Raw genomic sequence first — 23735 nt, 5'->3', positions numbered from 1 at the left:
GGTTTCTGATTATACTACTGTAAAAAGAAGCAGACTCTTTCAAAGAACAGCATTAAAAGATAGCAAATATATTGTACTTAGCAATTCCAAGGTAATTTACAAGCTGGACACACAGTCGGAACACCAAAGGTAGGTGAGAATATCAGTCTACAGCCAACACAAAGTGTTAAATTAGGATGCTTACATCTTAAAAATATAAAATAATTTTGTAAAGATTTTATTTCCTACACCAATCATTTGATATACAAGATTTATGTACAGTTTTAATTTTTTTCAAGGATTGATATTATTTGCTGCTTAGGATACAGCTAACAACAATTGGGAATAGAAAAGACATGGATGTGGGATTATGAAAATGACATTCTTGCAGTCATATGACATAAAAGAACTCTGAATATTGTTGGGCTACAGAGAATAGTATTAAATTATTTTCTACATTACAATAAAATGTGTAGATTCATTCTCACCATATATTAACAGGTTGGTTGAAGTCAAACATGGAGTTTGTATCCAAAACGGAAGATCTTGTGAATGACAATAGTTTTGATGGAAAGAAATACCTTGATACGTACTATTCGATAAACCCCAAAACTCAGAAATTTGATGAAGACGTAATGTTGGTGCTCAGGTTTCTGGTTAATGTCTTTTCTTCAGGTATGTGATAATTTTGCAATGTAAGAAAATTCATGTCAGGTTAGATTAGGTCTAAGTAGTAGGGTCGGCTTATTTATGTAATCAGTTTTTAAAACTGTATTTTACATGTAAGGCGAACTAAACGATTGCTTTATACCAGGTATACTAAGCATTGTAGATATTTTACTGATGATTTAAAAACAAGTTCTGTAATGTTTACTAAAACATGTTATATTATACCAAGATTAATTTAAATGAGTAAGTAACAGCTGCAGCAAGAGGAGTCAGGTGTGCCGTGACTGCAATTCAATCTGGGCCAAATTCATCCTGTCCAAACATTAATAATAATTAATATTCATGTACCATATACACAGTGTTATGACCACTTTTTTCATTTGACATATCAACAAAGTAACTAGCACTTTTTGAGACTTTGGAAGAAAGGAATGTGCATTTTTAAATTCTTACATTTGAATGCCTAGTAAAACTTGCTGAGCAAGACTGTTTTCCTATTTGCTGCAACACATGAATACACCTTAGTTAGGGATGGTCAATACAGGGTTTCCAAACCAATGTAGCAGACGTGTCAATCGTAAATAACATTGAGAGAGCGTAGATAAAACTATGTTACATTATTTTTCTTGCATTGTTGCTTTAAACTGCTTATTCCTCAATTGAAATATGACCATTAGAAAAAACATAATCAGAGCTATTAACCCAACAGTAAAGTATGTTAGGAAGATTACCCTTAGCGCAACCTAGACAATTTGAAAATGAACGAAGTCTAACTGAAACAGAAACAGACTTAAATGATTCCACCAGCTATAAGGAGTCCACAGCCAGAACAGAGAGATTTGTATGATGCAATCCAGACATCTGAATACAAATAATGCAAAACCAGGAACCAATGCAAAGTCAGGAACAACTTATACAATATAAATTAAACATGAAGTAGCCATTAGGAATCAGGCCTGTCCTATGCTATTAATCTCTATCACTACAAAACATGATGGCAGGAAGGATCGTTAAATAGTGCAACTCACCAATCAGCTATTTAGAGGAAGACACACCTGTACTGCAGCTCACAACTGATTAAAGTATAGATGCAGGGACAAGTTCTTCCATTGGAAATACACCTACAAAGATGCTTTAATTTGATTAAAGATTCAGGGAACAACCAGCTGAAATTTTACACCTGTATTCTTAACTCAAGGTTAAAATGGTAAAACAATGTAAATAACATCTAGCTTTTGAATATCACATTCGGGGCAAATAGATAACCTTATTGCACCCTTAGGTTAACTGTTTTCTCTAATGCAAGCAATTCCCATTGTTAACATGTGCATAAAAACAAGTATAGAGCCATGCACTCTTCATAGTCAAACAGCAGTAGAATGTCTGTGCCATAGGATGCAACATTTACCACATGAAATGTTGTCAAATTTCTGCCCTGCTAGAGCTTCCCTGGTCAACTGTAAGTGTGTGGCCTTCCATGAACATAACAGGACTGCCGACTGCTGAAGCACGTAGTTCATAAAAATAATTTTTCCTTGGTTGCAACACTCATTACAGTGTTCCAAACTGCTTCTTGAAGTAACATCTGCACAAGAACTGTTCATTGTGAGCTTGGATTGCTACCCATTAGTTCCAGTGAAGGGATATCTTAATGCTATAGCATACAATGACATTCTATAGACTTCGTGGCAACAGTTCTGGGAAGGGCCTTTCTGTTTCAGCATGACATTCCTCTGTGCACAAAGTGAGGTCCATAAAAACACTATTTACCGGGTTTGGTGTAGAAGATCTTGTCTGACTTACACAGAGCCCTGACCTCAACCCCAACAAACACCTTTTCGATGCATTGGAACACCAATTGCAAGCCAGACCTTATTCTCTTGTAGTTTAATCAATGTGAATCCCCCTAGCTATGTTCCAAAATCTAATGGAAATCCTTCACAGAAGAGTGATGACTGTTATAGCAGCAAATGAGGACAAACTCCAAATCAATGTCCATGGTTTTGGAATGAGATGTTCACCAATCAGATATTGATGTAATGTTTGGGGTGTCCACATAAGGGACCAGTATACAAAGAACATCTCAACCTGTCCTTAATTTATTTAGACCTCAAATCTGATGGCTAGTAAATATTGCATACAGGCAATTCGAGGTTTATTTGCTTTTTTCTTATAGATTATGGGAAGAAATTTGTGTGGTGCACATCACCAGAGAAAGATATGTGTAAAAATGAATGTATTAAATTAAATAAAAACACTGTTATTACAATATATTAATGATGCAAAGTAGCATGACTACTAACCATTAATATGGACATGCATGGTTTTGTTGAAAGAAAATACTTATTGCACCATAGAAGTGAAAATGTAAATATGTAATATGTAAATAAAAATACTGTCTATATAAGCAAATGTCTATTCAAATGCCTACATATAGTTTCGTATGTGCCCATATAGCCTAACTACCAATAACAGAGCCAATCTAGCTCCATATAACCTTACAAACAAGCAGAGAAAAAATATGACAGATAAAGCCAAAACACCTTTACATAGCCTCACATGCCAGTATATTGCGAAAATGCTCACATGGCCAGTATGCTCACATAGTCTCACATGCCTCTAAATAGTTAATAGTTCATAGTTAATGGTTGCAATAGCACAAACCGTTGAGAAATTGAATTACATTAACCTAAATTATCATGCATATAAACAGGGAGTAGAATAGAAAAACCCAGTATTCCTGCTTCTGCTTGGTAGAAAAACATATCTGACTAAGTTTTGTGTTACCTATGTCACAAACGCTGTAAAGACTATATTAATAAGTGTTCATGCAAATAGGGTCATTTTTATTGTATTACTATTGGTGGTGTGTGTTGGTTGCCTTCACATATGTGAAGGCATCTGCACTCTCCTCCATTTGCTGATAGTTGAGATAAAATGCTTTTTTAATTTTTCTCATTAGACCGTGTAAAAGGCAAGAGCTTGATAGATATCGGTGCAGGTCCTACAATACATCATATTATACCTGCCTGTGAAAACTTTGAAAAAATCTACCTTACTGATTATTTCCAGGACAACCTACTACAAATTGAAAAATGGCTGAAGAATAGCAATGATGCTTTTGATTGGTCTCCATTCCTAAGATATGTCTGTGACCAGTGTCGGACTGGGACATGAAGGGCCCACCGGGGGAAATGCAGCGGTAGGGGCCCACTACAATGGGGTGTGGCCAACTGTAAGAGGGGTTGTGGTCAGTCATTAAAGGGGATGGGGTCAGGCCATGGAGGACAACGTATAGCACCTTAGTATGGTCCATAAAGAAAAAGAGGACATTTGCAGTGAGGAGCCGCGAAGGAAAAGACAGAAGAGAAGAAAGAAGTCAATAGGAAAGTAAGTGAAGGGGAGCAAATGCAGCATGGAGGGCACTGTGTGAAACAGGGGAGACAGGGAAAGGGGAGGGATGAATTGAATACAATCAATCATCATCAGCTATTTGTGTGCTGTCCATTCTTTGTGGTTAGTGTTCTCTCCCCTCATAGTGTACACAGAAAACAAATGCTATACTACAGTACTAGAGATCAACCATTCATCATATGAAAACCACAATATAAGGGTATAGCATACTTGCCAACTTTTCCTCGTTGGCTTCAGGGAGATCCCAGGGGAGGTGGGCGTGCGGGGTGGGGCTTGACAAATCACATTTGGTCCCGCCCCTTAAACGATTGTCACAATTTTGGCCAATTACAGCAGGGGGTGGGGCTAAAATGTCACAATATTTGCACAATTAAGCCCCGCCCCCATCACTTATCTATTGCAGGGGCGAGAACTGGGAGGTTATCCTGCTCTCCCAGGAGCCCAGCAGGTCTCCCAGAAATGCGGGAGTCTCCCGGAGAGTAGGCAACTATGCGTTAAAGAAAAGCAGCTAATGAATCTCTAGAGACTGAAGTGTCTCTTACATTTCTGTCTCCATTACTGAAGTCATGTTGTCTTACCTGTCAGTCTTTGATTAAATCTTGGTCTCTATGAAAATGGCCACCTCCATAGACATCAATACATGGACATAGGACACAATTTCTGAACTGTGTCATTATGCCACAGATGGCGAAGCCAACCATGTCTTGTACTGGCTCAGCATCAGGGAGAATTCCAGACTCTTCAGGGAGTGAGGGAGATCACCCTTATTTCAGGGAGTCTCCCTGACATTCAGGGAGAGTTGGCAAGTATGGGGTATAGACTAAAAATTAATATATCCATGAAGCACTATGGAGACCACAAAATTATTAGCATAAAAATATATGCACATTTAAAATATTACATAAATCTAATTACACTCTAGACACTGGCAAATAAAAACAGGACTCTAAAAAATGATCTACCCACAAAATGTACACTCAATAATAATCCAATGCCACTACAAAGGACAAAAGCAAAACATTAATATTAAAGCATATAGCAGATGCAATCCTATAAGGACCTAACTGTCTGAATGTGTTTTATTCTGATTAAGATATGCTTCTATAGGGAATAGAGTCCCACAATTGATTGAAAACAAATAAACATGGAACATGATATAAACAGTGAATTTGGTTACTAGTTTATTAGGAATCCATTCATTGGTCAGCTGCAATAGGATCCTTTTATAGAGGCACTGAAGACGTATATTGCAATGAAGCCATTCTAATTTATCTCCCTCCCTCCGAGGTCACACAGTGGAGAGCTCTAGAGAAGTTTGCACGATTTATTACTTACTGATTACACGGACTCACACTGCAGTTAGGATGGCAACTTTATGACTACAGGACGCCTGCAACTACAGCAGAAGGAGTAATCTGAGATCTGTGTCACTGTGAAGCATTTCTGCCTCTCTCTGTCTCAGGAGCAGGAAGTGTTCTCACGTGCTGGCTGTAGGCAGGGATTAGTTTGACAGTCTCCGTTTCATATGTAGACTGACCGCAACTCGGTAATTCTCTGCTCTGCCTCACCAACAAAGAGGGCGGGGTTATCAGGCAACAGGGCCTCCCGGGGGATACCCCGGCTCCCCGGCAGGCCAGTCCGACACTGTCTGTGACCTTCAAAACAACAAGTAGTTCTAGAAGATCAATTATTAAAACTACAAAGGCTTGCCCACCTTTGGGCAACTCTTTCTTTGTATTGACATAGTCCTAATAGTATATTTAGTAATCTGCGGGTTTGAAAAAGTGGAGATGTTGCCTATAGCAACCAACCAGATTCTAGCTTTCATTTATTTAGTGCATGCTACAAAATGAAATCTAGAATCTGATTGGTTGCTATAGGCAACATCTCCACTTTTTTAAACCCGCCGTTTAGTAAATCTAGCTCCTTGTGTGCAAAGCTAAATAAGACTGATTTGATTGTGTCCTTCTGTGCAGTGCCACATCTACATACAATCATTTATTACACGGGCGGTATAACATACAGAGGGGTAGATGTCCATAAGTAAGTGACCCATTAAATTTGTTTACATACGCAGGATTAATGTCCTATACCTAATACTCAATATATTTACAGACTAGTAGACAATAATTTGAACATGTAAATGGGTGCAGAAATTAATTAATTTACAAAAATAAAAATTTGCAGCAGGACAATTTGCAAATATTCATGGTTATTCTTTCTTTGTGTCTATATGTTGCTCTGAATTAAACAAAGGTAATATTATATAGATCTGTAGAAAGCTCAGTCAAATACACCCAAACTGCAATAATTACCCTACAGACAGACTTTTTTTTACAGTTTTGGGGGTCATAAATGTAGGTAATGTTTTTGGCTCATAATTTAAAACATTTTAGATCCAGTTTTGGTGAAACAATGAGACGAAAGTGGGAGAAAATTAACGTATATACTTTTGGGTGGCTTAGCACCTATATAGCCTCTGTTAAAATTACATTGAAAATTGTAACAATGCTTCCCACACACAATTTTTTCACAATTTTGTCAAGTGTTCAATCTACTTACACCCACCAAGCAATATACTACAGTTAGATGTATAATTGGCATGGAGTAATTTTTTATGCCAATTGAATTGCTGAAGCTGCCATTCAATGATTGTTCTCAAAATAAGAGGTTGCAGCAGCAATTCTCCTTCCAACTATAGCAGGAGACTAAGCCATTATAGAGGAATTAACCAGTGTCTAACCCCAAACACACCATTATTATCGTTATTTGGACAAGGAGAATATCCAGAATTTCCAGTCTTTAAAAAAATGGCTCTTTAAACTGACATTTCTAGTTACCTAAAATATTAGATCTAAAAATCACCTGTATATATACTAGAGATGGGCGGGCTCGGTTTCCTTGAAACTGAACCCACCCGAACTTTGGGGTTCCGAGTACCGAGCCAAGTCGGCTCGTTACTCTCGCGCCTATTCGGATTCCAAAACGAGGCAAAAGTCATTGTGACATTGTCGGGTCTTGCGAGTTTTAGAATCAATAAATACCCACCTCCACGGCGATCTAGCGCCATTTGAGAGAGGGACAGAGAAGGGTTAGGTCACAGTAGAGCAGGCAAAGTGATAGAATAGAAATAGGAGGGTGGGTATTTTTCTGAATTTGCACTACAAAGTGTTTGGGGTCTTATATGCCCCCTTATAAATAAAAAGCTGTATTTGCTGAAATCCTAATATAGCACTGTATTTTTCTGAATTTACACTACAAAGTGTTTGGGGTGTCAAATACCCCCTTATAAAAAAAGCTGTATTTCTGAGTGCTGAAATTCTAATATAACACTGTATTTTTCTGAATTTGCACTGATAAGTGTAGGGTCTAATATACACCCAAAGACGAGTGCTCAATAGCTGACACTCAAAAATGAGGAGGAAGACAAGCAGGCTTGTGTGTAGAATTTGCAGGCAAATTCTACTGTGTTATATAGGTAACACCCAAAGAGAAGAGCTCCATTTCTCTATTGCTAATTAAAAATGCTTAAATAGAAATTATAGGCCTGCCTGGCTTGGGCTAAATCTGCAGTTACATTTTATTGTACCATAGCTCACTCAGAAACAGGAGAGGTGGCAGGGTTCAGTGCTAAAACAGAAATTGTAATAATAGGGCTTTCAGTGTTCTTCAAGTCTCCGTGACATTGTAGTGTGCCATAGCTCATACAGAAACAGGAGGGGTGACATTGTTGGTGGCACTCTCCAGTCTCAGTCATGAAGATACTAATCCTCTAACTTATGTGCTAAAGCCTATGTTGAAGTGCATAGTGGTTTTAAGTCAGGTAAACAAAAATGTAAATAAAAAGCTTGTACCTTTTTAAAGAAACAAAAACCTCTCTAAAAAAGGTGAAAGTTTATTGTAGAAAAACATAAAATTGCCAAGATACCATTCTACCCAAAATATTACCAAACATACCAGCATCAGGTAGCTCCCTTCTTTTAGCTAGATTTCAGCACCTGCTGCAATCTACACTGTCATCATATTCACCCTCATCATTGTGTACATCTTCCTCAAACAATACTAATTCATCCCCGCTGGAATCCACCATCATAGAAGTCTGTGTACATTGAGGTAATTGCCGATAATAGCCTTCCTCATGGAATTTGTAGGTCATTTTACGGCAGAGCTGTCACAATTTTTGGGCAATTCTATTAGAGCAGAGAAAATATCAAAATGTTGTGTTGACTCATCTGCATCACCACTGGGTGTCTTGAGAGAGCTAAGTTTTTTCCGACAAGAAGTTGCCAGAGAAACTGAAGCAGTTGATGTCATTACAATATAGTTAGCAGATTTACTTTGTTTTATTTCATCCGTAAAATTTCTCTAGCTGCTTCTCAAAAAGTATAATTAAGGCAATCACTTGACTCAAGCTAACCGTGTCTACACTCTCTTCACAGATGACTACTTCGCTGGACTAAAGTACATTCCCCTCAAATTCTAGTCTTCTTGTAGCTGCTGCATTCTCCTACATGCTGTTGCAGAATTCCGAAAATGACCCTAAATTTTTCAGGACACAATCAGCATCTCCTGCATGTCATTGTCATTTTTTAAAAGTTCTGTAACACCAAGTTGATTGTGTGAGCAATACAGGAAATGTGATGGAATTCCCTGCCGCTGTAATGCTCTAACAATATTGGTGTCGTTATCAGAAATCGCATATCCTCAGGAGAGTCCAAGCAGGATTAGCCATGTTGCAATGACATCCCTTACTTTTTGTAACAGATTGTCAGCTGTATGCCACTGATAGACAGAGTAGTCTACTTCTGAAACATGTGACGTACTTGGGTATAAGCTGCTGCTGTTCCTGCTGGTGAAGGCGAATCACCAGTGGGCTATCACAGTCATATAATCTTTAGTTTGCCCAGTTCCGCTTGTCCCCACATCTGTGGTTAAGTGTACAGTGGATATCCCAATAATTAATTTTTATGAACCTTCTGGTAGAGGCGAGCGATAGCTTTTCTAGTAAAATGGTGTCATGATGGAATTTGAAAATAGGGACAGAAGACCTCAAGTAACTGTCTAAAACCAGCTGCATTAATAGTGGACATTGGACGCAGATCTAATACTAGCATAGTCCCCATGGCGTCTGTGATCTGCTTTGCGACTGGGTGACAGCTTTCTTACTTTCTTCCTCTAGCAAAAGATTGTTTAACAGTCAATTGTTGTAAACTACTAGTAGTCTTCATCTGGGTTGAAGATCCACCCCCAGCAGCAGCAGCAGCAGCAGCGGGACTAATGCTCAATAATTCTTCAGAAGAATCATGGTTAGTGGAGGAGTCATCTAGAATTAGGAACTTGGATGCAAGACTAACTCCCATCACTTCTGGGGATATTGATGATGAAGGTATTGGGGGTGTAGATTGCAGGTGATGGGAAATAGATGAGAGAAGGGAGGTAGATGATGCTGGACTGCTTGTTGTTATTTTTTTTAACATAAATTTCTGAAATTACCAACAGCTTTCCACGAACTCGCTTCAAATGCCGCAACATGGATGAGGATCCTAGATGATTAAGGTCCCTATCTCTACTGAGTGTGGCTTTAAAAACGCTACAAATGACTAGACAACTGTTGTCAGGATTTGTGTAAAACTAATTCCACACATAACAGGTGGATTTTTGGTCTTATGCCCAGGCATGACAATGGCCTTTCTCTTATCACTGGCAAGAACTGCTGCAATCTTTGTTTGAAAGTGTATGAAAATAATATTGTGACCTGTGAGGTGGTCAAAATTGAATGGAAATGAATGGAAATTAGTGTTAGTGAGGTTAATAATAATGTAGGTACAAAATAATACCTATATTATGTGATTTTAGCCCAAAAGATTTAATTCTGAACAAAATAGCAAACCAAAACCAAAACACGCAAGGGCGGTTTTAGCAAAAACAAAACCAAAACCCAAAGGTAATCCAGATCCAAAACCAAAACCAAAAGACGGGGGTCAGTGAGCATCTCTAATATAAACATATGTGGGCCGAAGCCTTTATTTAGAGAATATAGGTGAAATATTAAAATTAGAGATGGGCGGGTCCGGTTCTCCGAGAACCGAACCCACCCGAACTTTGGGTATCCGAGTACCGAGCTGAGCAGCTCGGTACTCTCCCGCCAATTCCGAATCCAAATCGAGGCCGAACGTCATTGTGACGTCGTCGGATCTCGGGACTCGGTTCTCGCGATACTTCAACTTTATAAATACACGCCTCCACAGCAATCCATCGCCATTTGACAGAGGGAGAGAGCAGGGTGTAGTCATAGGCTAATTAGAGCAGGGACAGAGAAAGAATACAATATTGTTCTTGCAATTGCTCTAACCAAAATCGCTAGTGCAGAGAGGAGGATAGAGGTTTATTATTTTTTCTTCATATTTGGCACTCCCCAGCGCTTTTGGGTTGTCCCCCATAATTGTGCATTAATATTTCTGGCTGTCAAAAGTCATATCTGTCAGCAGTATCTACTCAATAAATGTTAGCACTCCTCAGTGTTTTTGGGGTGTCCTCTCTAATTGTGCATTAATATTTCTGGCTGTCAAAAGTCATATCTGTCAGCAGTATCTACTCAATAAATGTTAGCACTCCTCAGTGTTTTTGGGGTGTCCTCTCTAATTGTGCATTAATATTTCTGGCTGTCAAAAGTCATATCTGTCAGCAGTATCTACTCAATAAATGTTAGCACTCCTCAGTGTTTTTGGGGTGTCCTCTCTAATTGTGCATTAATATTTCTGGCTGTCAAAAGTCATATCTGTCAGCAGTATCTACTCAATAATTTTAAGCACTCCTCAGTGTTTTTGGGGTGTCCTCTCTAATTGTGCATTAATATTTCTGGCTGTCAAAAGTCATATCTGTCAGCAGTATCTACTCAATAATTTTAAGCACTCCTCAGTGTTTTTGGGGTGTCCTCTCTAATTGTGCATTAATATTTCTGGCTGTCAAAAGTCATATCTGTCAGCAGTATCTACTCAATAATTTTAAGCACTCCTCAGTGTTTTTGGGGTGTCCTCTCTAATTGTGCATTAATATTTCTGGCTGTCAAAAGTCATATCTGTCAGCAGTATCTACTCAATAAATTTTAGCACTCCTCAGTGTTTTTGGGGTGTCCTCCCTAATTGTGCATTAATATTTCTGGCTGTCAAAAGTCATATCTGTCAGCAGTATCTACTCAATAAATGTTAGCACTCCTCAGTGTTTTTGGGGTGTCCTCTCTAATTGTGCATTAATATTTCTGGCTGTCAAAAGTCATATCTGTCAGCAGTATCTACTCAATAAATTTTAGCACTCCTCAGTGTTTTTGGGGTGTCCTCCCTAATTGTGCATTAATATTTCTGGCTGTCAAAAGTCATATCTGTCAGCAGTATCTACGCAATGGATTCAAAGCAGTCCACATATGATCTAAATGAGCAACCAGGTTCTGTCACCAGTCCTGATGTTAGTGTTCCCAGTACGTCATCTGGCCAAGGCGATGTCAAACAACAGAGTGTTTTCAAATTAGTGCAAAAAACAAAAACCAAAAAAAAATTTACTGTATTGAAGCGAAAAAGAAGTGTAACTGAGCAAAAGTTAAGTGACGATAAAAAAAAAATTGCAAGCATGCCATTCTACACACGCAGTGGCAAAGAGAGAATGAGGCCTTCACCTTTGGCTATTAGTGGCAGATCCCAAAAAGTTACCCAGCCTACAATTGGTGCACAACTACTGTTACGCGTCAAAGCCGAGCTGCAAGATAACAGTGAGGCATTACAGGAGAATATTTGCTCTGATTCACAAATGACAACAATCCCTGTGGAGAGTCCATCCAACAGTGGGATGTCTAATCGTGACCATTCTGTTAGTCTACCCATAAAGAAGGGCCCTTTCAGCAGTTCTGCTGATATGTGCCTGAACAGCCCGAGTGTAGCCGGTGATACACCAAGTGAGGATGACACTTTGTCTTTAGAAGAGGATGTGGGGGAGATTTGGGTATCCGACGATGAGGATGCGGTTGATTGTGTAAGTCCTGCAGCAGTGTGGCACCAGTGGGAGCAGTTCTGGCATGTGAGGTTCTGGCACCAATATGCACTTTCCAAACACAAGCAGGGATGACGCAGGGGGCAGACCACAACAGTTTGACATCTGGGCTGGTTTGAAGGATTTGTCAAAAAAATGTGTGACCTTGACCATAATTCCAACCAATCCTACTATTAACATGCAAAGGATGGTGGAGGGCCTATCAGGGATTAAACTGTATTTTTCATAATTTTCACTAATAATGTTTGGGTGTAATATACACCCAAAGACGAGTGCTCAATTGCTAAGAGTCATTGATGGAGAGGAAGACAAGCAGGCTTGTCTGTAGAATTTGCAGGCAAATTGTGCTGCGTTATATAGGTAACACCCAAAGAGAAGAGCTCCATTGCTCCATTGCTAATTGTAATTGCTGAAATAGAAATAATAGGGCTGACAGTCTTGGTCTAAATCTGCAGTTACATTTTATTGTACCATAGCTCACTGCGAAACTGGAGAGGTGGCAGGGTTTAGTGATAATCTTCCTCCAACAATACTAATTCATCCCAATATCCCAATATCATAGAAGTCTGTGTAGTATGATGTAATTGCTGATAATGGCCTTCCAAAGGGAATGACTAGTTGATTTTAGGGCAGAGCTGTCACGGTTTTTGGGCAATTCTTTTACAGCACAGCAAATATCAAAATGTTTAGCGGACTCATCTGCATCACCACTGGGTGTCTTGGGAAAGCAATTTCTTTTACTACAAGCAGTTGCCAGAGAAACTGAAGGAGAAGACGTCCCAACAAGATGTTGATAAGTCTGGGATCCTTGCAAAGAAAATTAAGTATTTCATCTACAATTAAAATATAGTTAGCACATTTACTTTGTTTTATTGCACACTATAATTTTATGTAGCACCTTTTCAAAATCTATTATTAAGGCAATCACTTGACTCAAGCTAACCGTGTCTGCACTTTCTTCACAGGTAACTACTTCGCTGGACTAAAGTATATTCCCCTCAAATGCTAATCTTCTTGCAGCTGCTGTATTCTCCTACATGCTGTTGCAGAAACCACAAATTGACCCTAAATGTTTATGGACACAAACAGCATCTCCTGCATGTCATTTTTCAAAAGTTCTGTAACACCAAGTTGATAGTGTGTGCAAAACAGGAAATGTGATGGAATTCAGCCCCGCTGTAATGCTGGACCAATATTGGGGTCGTAATCAGAAATGACATATCCTCAGGAGACTCCAAGCAGGATTAGCCATCTTTCAATGACATCCCTTAGTTTTTGGAACAGTTTGTCAGCTGTATGCCTCTTAGTGAAGCTGCTGATACACAGAGTAGCCTACTTCTCAAAAATGTGATGTACCTGGGTACATGCTGCTGCTGTCCATGCTGGGGAAGGCGAATGACCAACCCAGTGGGCTTTCACAATCATATAATATTTTGTTTGCCCAGTTACGCTTGTACACATATCTGTGGTTAAGTGTACAGTGGGTAGAATACCATTTTGTCACCCAATAATGACATTTTTAGTAAACTTTCGGTACAGGAGAGAATTAGCTTTTCTAGTAAAATGGTATAGTGATGACATTTGCTAACAGGGACATAACACCTCAATTAAATGTCTTAAACCAACTGTATTAATAGTGAACATTGGACGCAGATCTAACACTAGCATAGTACCCAGGGCGTCTGTGATCCGCTTTGCGACTGGGTGACAGGTTTCATTCTTGCTTCCTCTTGCAGAGGATTGTTTAACTGCCAATTGTTGGGGGGGAAGACTGCAGGTGCTGGGATGTAGATGAGAGAAGGGAGGTAGATTATGCTGGAATGCTTGTTGTTATTTTTTTTTTAACCGAAGTTTCTGATTTTCCCAACAGTTTTCCAATAACTCGCTGAAAAATGACGAAACATGGATGAGGATCCCAGATGGTTAAGGTCCCTACCTCTACTGAGTGTGGCTTTCAAAATGCTACAAATGGATAGACAACTCTTGCCAGGATTCGTGTAAAAATAATTCCACACTTAAGAGTGGATTTTTGGTCTTATGCCCAGGCATGACAATGGCCTTTTTGTTATCACTGGCAAGAACTGCAGCAATTTTTCTTTTCAAGTGTATGAAAATCATATTGTGACATAGGAGGTGTTCAAAATTGAATAAAAAATGACTGGAAATTAGTGTTACTGAGGTTAATAATAATGTAGCTACAAAATAATACCTAAATTATGTTATTTTAGCACCAATAAATGTAATTTTTATAACAAATTGCAAAACAAAACCAAACAAAACCAAAACCAAAACCAAAACACGCAATGGCGGTTTTGCAAAACCAAAACCAAAACCAAAACACAACGGTAATCCAGATCCAAAACCGAATCCAAAACCAAAACACGGGGGTCAGTGACCATCTCTAATTAAAATGAAAGATGTGAAAAAAGTAAGAAAACAAGTGTAAAATAAAATTAAAAGAAACCCTTCAGTAGCAGCCGCACTAAGCTATGGATCAGAATAGAATTCTTAATGCATTATTCAATCAAAATGGAATTAAACTATTGTCCTTCATGCAAAATAATTTGTTTGATGTCAAACTTGACGTCATAGACCCGGAAGTAACAGCCGACATGGCTAAGCAGCTGTGATGATTTGCACTGTCTATATGTAATTGCATCTCTCCTAAAATTGACTATAGTTGTCAATTTCATCTATATATGCACATAATTTATCAATTTTTTTGGTAGATATGGTGGAGATTGTTATGGATGTGTGGAAGCATGTATGGTACTATATATGAAGGCAATCCCCGAAGATCATGAGTTACTCTAATGAGGCTTGAACTCACAGGTGCTAATGAGTAATACTAATAATAATATTAGAAGAAAAACTAAAATGACAAACAAATAATTTGATTATATTGAGATTGAGCCACTATTAAATGGCATCATATCTGTCTATCTATTCTCTATGCATCTTTATATTATAATCATTCAGCCTATATTTATAATTAGAGTGATTCTCAGATATAACTCCCAATGGGAATACATACCACTTCATGTAAAATATGTAAAACACTTATAGAGATTATTTGATTGAGGAAACTCTTACATAAATACTGATTTAAGATAAAACTACAAGACAGTGATATATATTTTCAGAAGTTGAACTATTATTTATGCCCATGCAAGCAATGAGATTGCAACAATAGTGGATGATAACCTAAGGGAACAATATAATGCATGGTGGTCAAAATCATCAGAGTTTAAAATTTGCTCTCTCAATTAACATTAGGTAATGAGCATTATCCATAATACTAATAAACGGAGGGAGAAGCTATCTAGGAATCATTTTGCATGAAGGACAATAGGTTCATTCCATTTTGATTGAAAATGCATTCAGAGTTCTATTCTGATCCATAGCTTAGTGCAGCTGCTACTGAAGGGTTCTTTGGATTTTATTTTACACTTCTTTTCTTACTTTTTTCACATTTTCATCTTAATATTTCGCCTATATTCTCTAAGTAAAAGCTTCGGCCCACATATGTTTATATACAGGTGATTTTTAGATCTAATATTTTAGTGGTCTGGAGTGCCCTATCATTGATTCGAATTCCAACTCTGGTCTATTTGACATATTTCCAATTAATTTGTTGGTGATGCACTCCCTCATTAGATAATATGATGGATTGAAAGTGATGCGGAACACTCCTATCTTTATTTAGATCTAATATTAATAAGGAAAGTCCAATTCATTTTGCGAGTACATCTTTCTGGTTGTGAATTTTCTAGTTACCACAAGGTAATTAGATATTAATCCTGGCAATCTTATAATAGATTTAATATCATTGCAATATAAATAACATAATAAATTCATATTTGCAATGAATATATGTGGTACACTATGGCATATAATGTCTAAGACCTACAGCTGTTTCATTTAGTATTTCTCTTTGCAGAGTAATTTACTTTAACTCAATTATATGTATCAGCTTTTTACAGTGATATTTATCTGTACAATATTGTCTTACTATATTTCATGCACATCAAGGTTCTGATTTAGAATTGAATATAATTGCAAAATCTGTGGTGCTGCGAATAAGTACATTTTGGCATGTACACATAATAACTCATTTACCGTAATCCTTACGTCAGACACATTTCGTTATGCTGACCATTCTTTCTGTACCACAAAAATCACAACGTGCCATTCTTATATCACTTTTGAAAGTATTTTTTATATTCCCAAATTCCTTTTCTAGATCCACCCCTGAGGGGAAAGCAGACATAATAAGAAGAAAAGTCTCAGTGATGAAGTGTGATGTCAACCAGACAACCCACCGCAACCCAGTTCCCTTCCTTTGACAAACTGTGTGATCACTGCAGGGTGCCCTATGAGTGCTTCCAAAAGCGTTAAAGAGTTTAAAACTGCTCTTAAAAATGTTGTATCTCTAGTCAAACCAGGAGGGTATCTGATTTTATGTGATCACTTTGGAGCTTCATATTGCATGGTTGGAGAGGCAAAACTTCCAGTTTTGCCACTTGATGAAAAGAATGTCAAGGAAGCAGTGGCTGAGAGTGGATGTGAAATTGAAGAGTTTTAAATGTCTACATTCTTCCAGACTCAAGAGGAAGTATTTGATTGCCTCTTAGCCCGTAAAATATGAGGTAGAAGTCAAATCAGATTTAGAATCCATTGACCAAAATTATTCAATAAAACATAATAATATCAGTAAAAATTTATACAGCCTTTTACAGTGATATTTATCTGTACAATATTGTCTTACTATCTTTCATGCACATCAAGGTTCTGATTTAGAATTGGATATAATTGTAAAATCTGTGTTGCTGCGCATAAGTACATTTTGGCATGTACACATAATGCATCATCATCATTTATATATGTATTGGTGGCATCTACCGTATCACTTTAAAATTGGGAACAAACACAGTAATAAAACAATACTGGGTTATACAAACTGAGAGGTGAGTAAGTTGAGACGAGCAGTTTGGATTCTGTCATTATGGAAAGCAAAGCATAAAACAGGAGTAAGTTAGCACATGGCCAAAACCATGTTGCATTGGATGGGGAGATAAATATAAAATGTGGGGACAGATTTATAGTTGGTGTAGGCTTGTCCTGGATCAACTTTCAATTTCAGCGTAAAAATAAAGCTATCAAGTATTTGTGTGTTACATAAAAACACAGCCAGTATTTACCGTATATGCAAAATAATAAACCCATTTGTACCCCTTGCATTGTAACATGTTTTGTCCCAGAGAACATTTACTCCTTTTGTTGCCTTACTTTCCTTAATGACTTTCAATTCAGCTGAGATATTTAGTGAAAATTAATGCCTGTGTCATGTATTTTCCAATGCTAATTGAAATCTTGCTTTGTACTGTTTCACAAAACTAGACACAGCTTTGGATAACAGTGGTCATCTTTCTCAATTGTGACAAATGACAATAGTTATCATCACCCTCATCAAAGATGTCTACATCAATTACATTTTCATTTGAAAAAGAAGATATACAAAGTAGGTAACTGTTAGGCAGTATGTGTGACACATTGGAGAGGGTCAGTAGCAACACATTTATAAGGGACGCCAGCAAAACATTTGAGAGGGACTGCAGAAAAATATTGAAGATAGCAGCAGCCAATACAGTGGAATGGCACATGCAATCTCATTAGATGGTCAGTGTCGGCATCAATGCACATTATTTAACAGATGATGAGAGAATAAGGGCACAATATTAAATGATGCAAGATAGCATTGCCCTTGGGAATATTTTGAAAAGGACATGCACATAGTTTAGCAAACCAATCACAGGGACAGGGACTGCCACTTTTGTGTTTGGGCTCCACAAAAGCCAACATTTTGATTTTTTAACTGGAGAACAGATATTTAACAAATGAATCATAGGCATTTGTATAACTGTTGTCAGCTTCCTCAAAGGTGAGAAATGACAATGTCATCAATCATCATTATCATTATCAAAGATGTCTAAATCAACGAGATTTTCATCTGAATAAAAGTAGATACTAAATAGGTAACTGTTAGCCAGCATGTGTGACACGTTGGAGAGGGTCAGCAGCAATTGGATAAGGTCAGAAGCGGCAGTATTAGAGCTCATTAGACAGACAGCACGCAGCATCTGTTGACATTTAACAGATGATTAGAGTCAAAGGGAACAATGTTAAATGGTGCAAGATGGCATTCATTGGGCCCAACCACCCCTGTGTGAATATATGTTTGACAGTTAAATAATTTACTTAATAGGTTGGGCACCCTAATAGGCAGGATAGGAAGCTTAACAATAATAGAATCAACAGTATTATTATGACAACAATTGAAAGAAAGACAATATTTATTAGGTGCACAATTCAAATTTAGACAATATTATCCCTAGCCCTATACCTGTCCATAACCCTGCCCCTGTCCCTAACCCTGTCCCTTTTTAAACACCCACCCATATGTTAAAATTGGTCATGCACAGTTCAACAAACCATACACTTTGTCACTCACCGGACCATGAGTGCCTCTGCTCTGGTACGTGGTTCCCTATCCTTCCTGCCGGCGCCTGTCCTGAACCGCGGCCGTCCGCCATCTTGAAGGACTACGCATGCGCAGCATCCATGAACTCTTATGACCTTGCTTTTAACCTAATTGGTGGATCAATCACCTCTCCCTATTTAAGGCACCTGTGGCCATTGTATCGTTGCCTGATCTTGAGTCTCATTCCCTGTGAATCTCTGAAGGTGTCTGCTGTGTCCTGCTCGTATCTTCAGTTTCCTGCTGGATTACCTGCTCTGCTCACCTGCGGTTCCCATACCCGCTACAGTCTCTCAGCTCTCCTGCTGTGCCTGCATATCCTCGTTGGACAAGCTTCTCTACTCAGCAGCGGTATGCATACTTGTAATTGACTATCAGCTGTTATCCTGCATATCCGCTTTGGACAAGCTTCTCTACTCAGCAGCGGTATCCATACCCGCTATAGACTATTAGCCGTTACGCTGCATATCTGTTTGGGACTAACTCCTCTACTCTCCAATTGTATTTATACAGTCATAGACTCTTATCACTCCTCCACTTATCAGCACCTGGACAAGTCCTCACCTCATCATAGCAGTGGTACAACTTGCTTTACGCAGACCACTGACTCTCCCGCTACCTACCTGCACCTGGACAAGTCTTCTCATCACAGCAGTGGTACAACTTGCTGTACGCAGACCACTGACTCTCCCGCTACCTACCTGTTCCTGGACAAGTCTTCTCATCACAGCAGTGGTAAAACTTGCTGTACGCAGACCACTGACTCTCCCGTTCCCTTCCTTCACCTGTTCACGTCCACTCTACTCTCCTACCAGTACAGCTGCAAGTCACTGACTCTCATCTATTCCATTGGCATTCTCTCTCCATCTGCTGTTATATACGTTCCTGCTATTCACCCTACTGCCCAGAGGTCCGCTGTGTAAACCCCGCCCCTCTGGTAAGCATTATCAACTGGTGAATCCTGGGCAGAACTCCTAGTGCCCGTGACACACTTCAACTTCAGGAAGTGTATGGTTTGTGGCTGAAGTGCTTGATTTGTTTGGGCCCCACAGAAGAGAACACTTTGGTTATTGGTTGATGATTATGACAGAATAGATAGGGATTTATTTATTTTAACAAATTACTAAATTACTACTTAATACTAAATAAGCAAGAGCGAGACAAGGATAACCATCATCAAAAATGTAGACAAAGCCACTCTAGAAGCAATTACAAAGTTGCAGTAGAGACTGCCGTGCTAGAGAGCAGCATAGTGGATCCAGATATTGGCTGAGATGCAGCCGGTCCACCAGGCATGAAAAAAGAAGATCTGTAAATACTGGGATGCTCCACCTCCAGGCTTTGAACATATCACTCCTATACAGTATAAATCCATTCAAACTGCTGGTCAGATTCCTGCTACAGCTCTGCTTCCAACATTGACATCTTTTGGGCTAGCTGTTACACCCATAACTGTGCCTACTGTGGACAGTTAGATGACCAGACAGGACTGCCGACTTTACGCTGGAAATATTACTTTTGGGATAACAGACGAAGCAATGATGGATATCTTTAATGCTCAGATGCGCCTTGGTGGGTTAACACAAGCACCAGTAAAGCCTGTCCTTGCAGAACAGATCAGTCAAGACAAAAACTTTGCTTTCTTGGAGTTTCGTTCTGTTGATGAAACTACACAAGCCAAGGCTCTTGATGGCATCATATTACTAGGCCAGTCATCAAAGATTTAACACCCTCATGACTACCAACTCTTACCTGGCATATCTGAAAAACAAAATATACATGTACCAGGGGTTTACCCAACTTTCTGAATGATGAAATGGTTAAAGAGTTGCTTACACCTTTTGGACCTTTGAAAGCTTTTAATTTGGTAAAAGACAGTGCTACAGGTCTATCTAAGGGACATGCTTTCTGTGAATATGTGCATATCAATGTCACAGATCAGACCATTGCTGGACTTTATGGGATGCAACTGGGATACAAAAAGATTCATCTACAAAGAACAAGTGCTGGCGCAAAGAATGCAACACTGAGCACAATAAAAAAGACTCCAGTAATGCTGTAAGTTCCTGGGCTCGTGAGTTCCCAAGTGCAGATAGGAGGTCATCCAATAGAAGTATTTTTTTTGATGATCATGGTTTTGCCAGTAGAACTACTTAATGACGATGAGTAGGAGGAAATTGTTGAAGATGTACGAGAAGAGAGCAGCAATTATGGCATTGCTAAATCTATTGAAATACTGCGTCCTATTGATGGTTTAGAGGTACCTGGATGTGGCAACATTTTTGAGGAATTCACTACAGTATCCGACTGTCAGAAAGCCATGCAAGGAAGGACTTGCAGGATGCAAGTTTGCTAATAGAGTGCTAATTACAAAGTAATGTGATCCGGATGGTTACCATCGTCGTGATTTCTGGTAGATGCAGTTGAATACTGCAGATGTAGTGGAAAGAAAAATTGAGCTTCAGAGGGAAGTGGAAGCTCAGAAGGACATACCTGTCTCCTCTCCCCAACCACCCTTTTTCTTTTTTGGCTTGTTTCCTTCCAAGAGGTTTTTTCTGATCCAGTGTTTATATTTTATTATTTCCTCATAGTTCCCTGAATATCCAAAACCACATTCTCTTTTTAACGTATACATTAAAAAACATTTTTGCCCTACCCAACTACGCATGTAAATGAAAAGCAATTCCTGGATGAGTCCCCAAACTGTTATATCCATTTGTAACATATGTAATAAAGATTCCCCACTGTGATCTATTTGGTTCTAAAACAGAACGGTTTTATTTTCAAAATAGGTTATAGGCCAAAGTATAACATGCATACACTTGCGCAGTTGGCACCAACACAAGCTTCTAAAAGAACGCTCTTGTTTCCAAAGCAGAGCTGAACAATTTATACACTGTAGAGTCATAAAAGCTGTGACATCATAAAGATACACAGATGCAGTATTAAGTTCCACAATTCATAGGTCGATGGGTCATGACCTCCCAAGTACTCGATGCCCCATTGGTTGATTTCTTTGGTCATTGCTCCTTGAGGTGGGGGGCATCTTTCCATATATCGCCAGGTGTCCTTTCCTCAGGTTCCCACCTCTAGACCTGTATAAACTGGTTCTGTTATGACATCTCTGGAGTTGCTATTTGGTGTATAAAAGCAATATTAGGTAGAAATAGCGTTAGCAATGTGCGAACGTTACATAAATAATACCAGAAATGTTCTCATGCAAATGCAAACAGAATGATTCCAAACTCGATGCAGTTAATGTGTTGGAAACATTAATTTGCTTATTCACCACATATTTTATATTAAATGATAGAAATACATTAAACTTATTTAAATTTTGGTTGATAATGATTAGGTTGCGTACCAATCGCATCGCAGCTGATTATCGTGTACAGAAATGATTGATTACCACCTATGTCCAATTATTAAACTTCAACAATACATATAAAACATTTATATTATAGGGTATTAATGGTTCTAATATATAATATTGGATCTTCCAAGTGCTGGCTTATTTCTTTTCTGTTTTTGTTTCAAATTATTGTATCCTAGAGCTTACAAAAACTTCAATACTTTCAGCACTGTGTTCACTACTTGCTCTGTGCACCCGCGTGGTGATATCTAGTTTGGAACCTAGCTGTACTGCTGACAGTTTTCTCCTCCACCATGTAGTGTTTTTTGTTGCTAAGTAAACTCCTATTTATTTGAAACAATTATATCTTGGTGTCAATTATTTTTTAGTAAGTTTAAGAGGGTAAGAGAGGTTATACATCAACTTTTCAGCAGTTTAGGGTGTTACCTGGGATGAAGTTAGGGGTACATAGGAAGTATGGACAAACATAGGAAACAGATAAGGGATAGGAGATAGGTCACTTGGAAGACATAAGGAAGAGATGAGAAAACAGTGGAGACATTAGAGAGATATTGGAACACGGGAGATATTAAAGGAAGGTGAGGTAATACAATAGACCTGGGGGAGATAGGGAGGAAAAGAGGGAGGAAGTTTACATTATTTAATATGTTTTATATTATACTATATACTGTTATAAAGCATGTAAAATTAATTTCACACTATCAAAATCCCTAAAACTTCTGTGCACCTGGGCAGACCCCAGGCAATCTCATCACATTTTCATACCAGCACTTCTACATTCCAACTTCAACCACTGATCTGCTGGTTTGGGATGTCCACAGTTTTTGATGTGGGTAGGGATAGAACAATATGTAACCATTCTGATTATCAGGACAACAGCACTAATTATTTCAGGTTGTGAGTGTGCTGATCTTGTGGGCAGTAGCTCAGTCATGTGATTATATTAGTGAGGGCAGTGTTGCATGTAATAAGTTGTGTGTGATAATGTGAGGATGGGAATGGAGGCAAGTGGGATGCCACATACTGATAATTAGAAAGTGGAATAGGCAGGGTCCCAAAACAGTGCAAAATAGGGATTTAAGGAACCTGTCAAAGTTACGTAAAAGATTGTGATGACAATTTTACCTCTGTCTGTATCACAGTTTATACAATCAACTGCCCTCCCACTACCCCAAGCAGGTTTCAGTTGTTGTGGAACTAAAAACACCAGCATAACAGGTAAGCTGAACTTGTAATTTCAATGCAATGGGAGGGTAACAAGCTGCTTATACTGATCTGTTTCTGTCTAGTTCTAAAGCAGACCAGTATTATGCAAATCGTTGCCCTTCAGCTATTGTGGAATTACAAGCCCCAGCACACCAGTCTCTATGTCCTCCTGTAATGCAGGTATCACACCTGACTTTAAAAGATCCAGATCTTTTGTTCCTGTCCAATTAAATCTAAATGCGTGACAAAGAGAGAAATATTAACATTGACATTCACAACTATGTGCATTTCATCTGGTTCTCTGTCTTTTTGAAAATACAGAATCTCTGGAATTCCCCCCAAGCAAAAATGCTTCATATTTTTTGACAGTAAGAACAGCTACTGCAATGTCAGTCTTATACTTCCTATTTATTAAATACATGTAAACACGCAGTGAGTTGTAGACTTACTGCTTCACCATTTAAAAAGGTAAGCCATTTATATCTTTAGGTTTAAATATTTGTATGTAATGGATAT

The 23735-nt window shown here is 38.5% G+C and overlaps 2 pseudogenes; both read left to right on the top strand.

The window, feature by feature from the left end:
* Positions 1-497: 497 nt before the first annotated feature.
* LOC142106624 (nicotinamide N-methyltransferase-like) lies at positions 498-16687 on the top strand (annotated as a pseudogene).
* A 1466-nt stretch (positions 16688-18153) lies between these two features.
* LOC142106622 (splicing factor U2AF 65 kDa subunit pseudogene) lies at positions 18154-21057 on the top strand (annotated as a pseudogene).
* The last annotated feature ends 2678 nt before the right edge of the window (positions 21058-23735 follow it).

The sequence above is a fragment of the Mixophyes fleayi genome, chromosome 11, assembly GCF_038048845.1.
Source record: "Mixophyes fleayi isolate aMixFle1 chromosome 11, aMixFle1.hap1, whole genome shotgun sequence".
Taxonomy (NCBI): domain Eukaryota; kingdom Metazoa; phylum Chordata; class Amphibia; order Anura; family Limnodynastidae; genus Mixophyes; species Mixophyes fleayi.
Note: the sequence above shows the minus strand (reverse complement) of the source record. Positions and strands in the feature narration are given on the sequence as shown.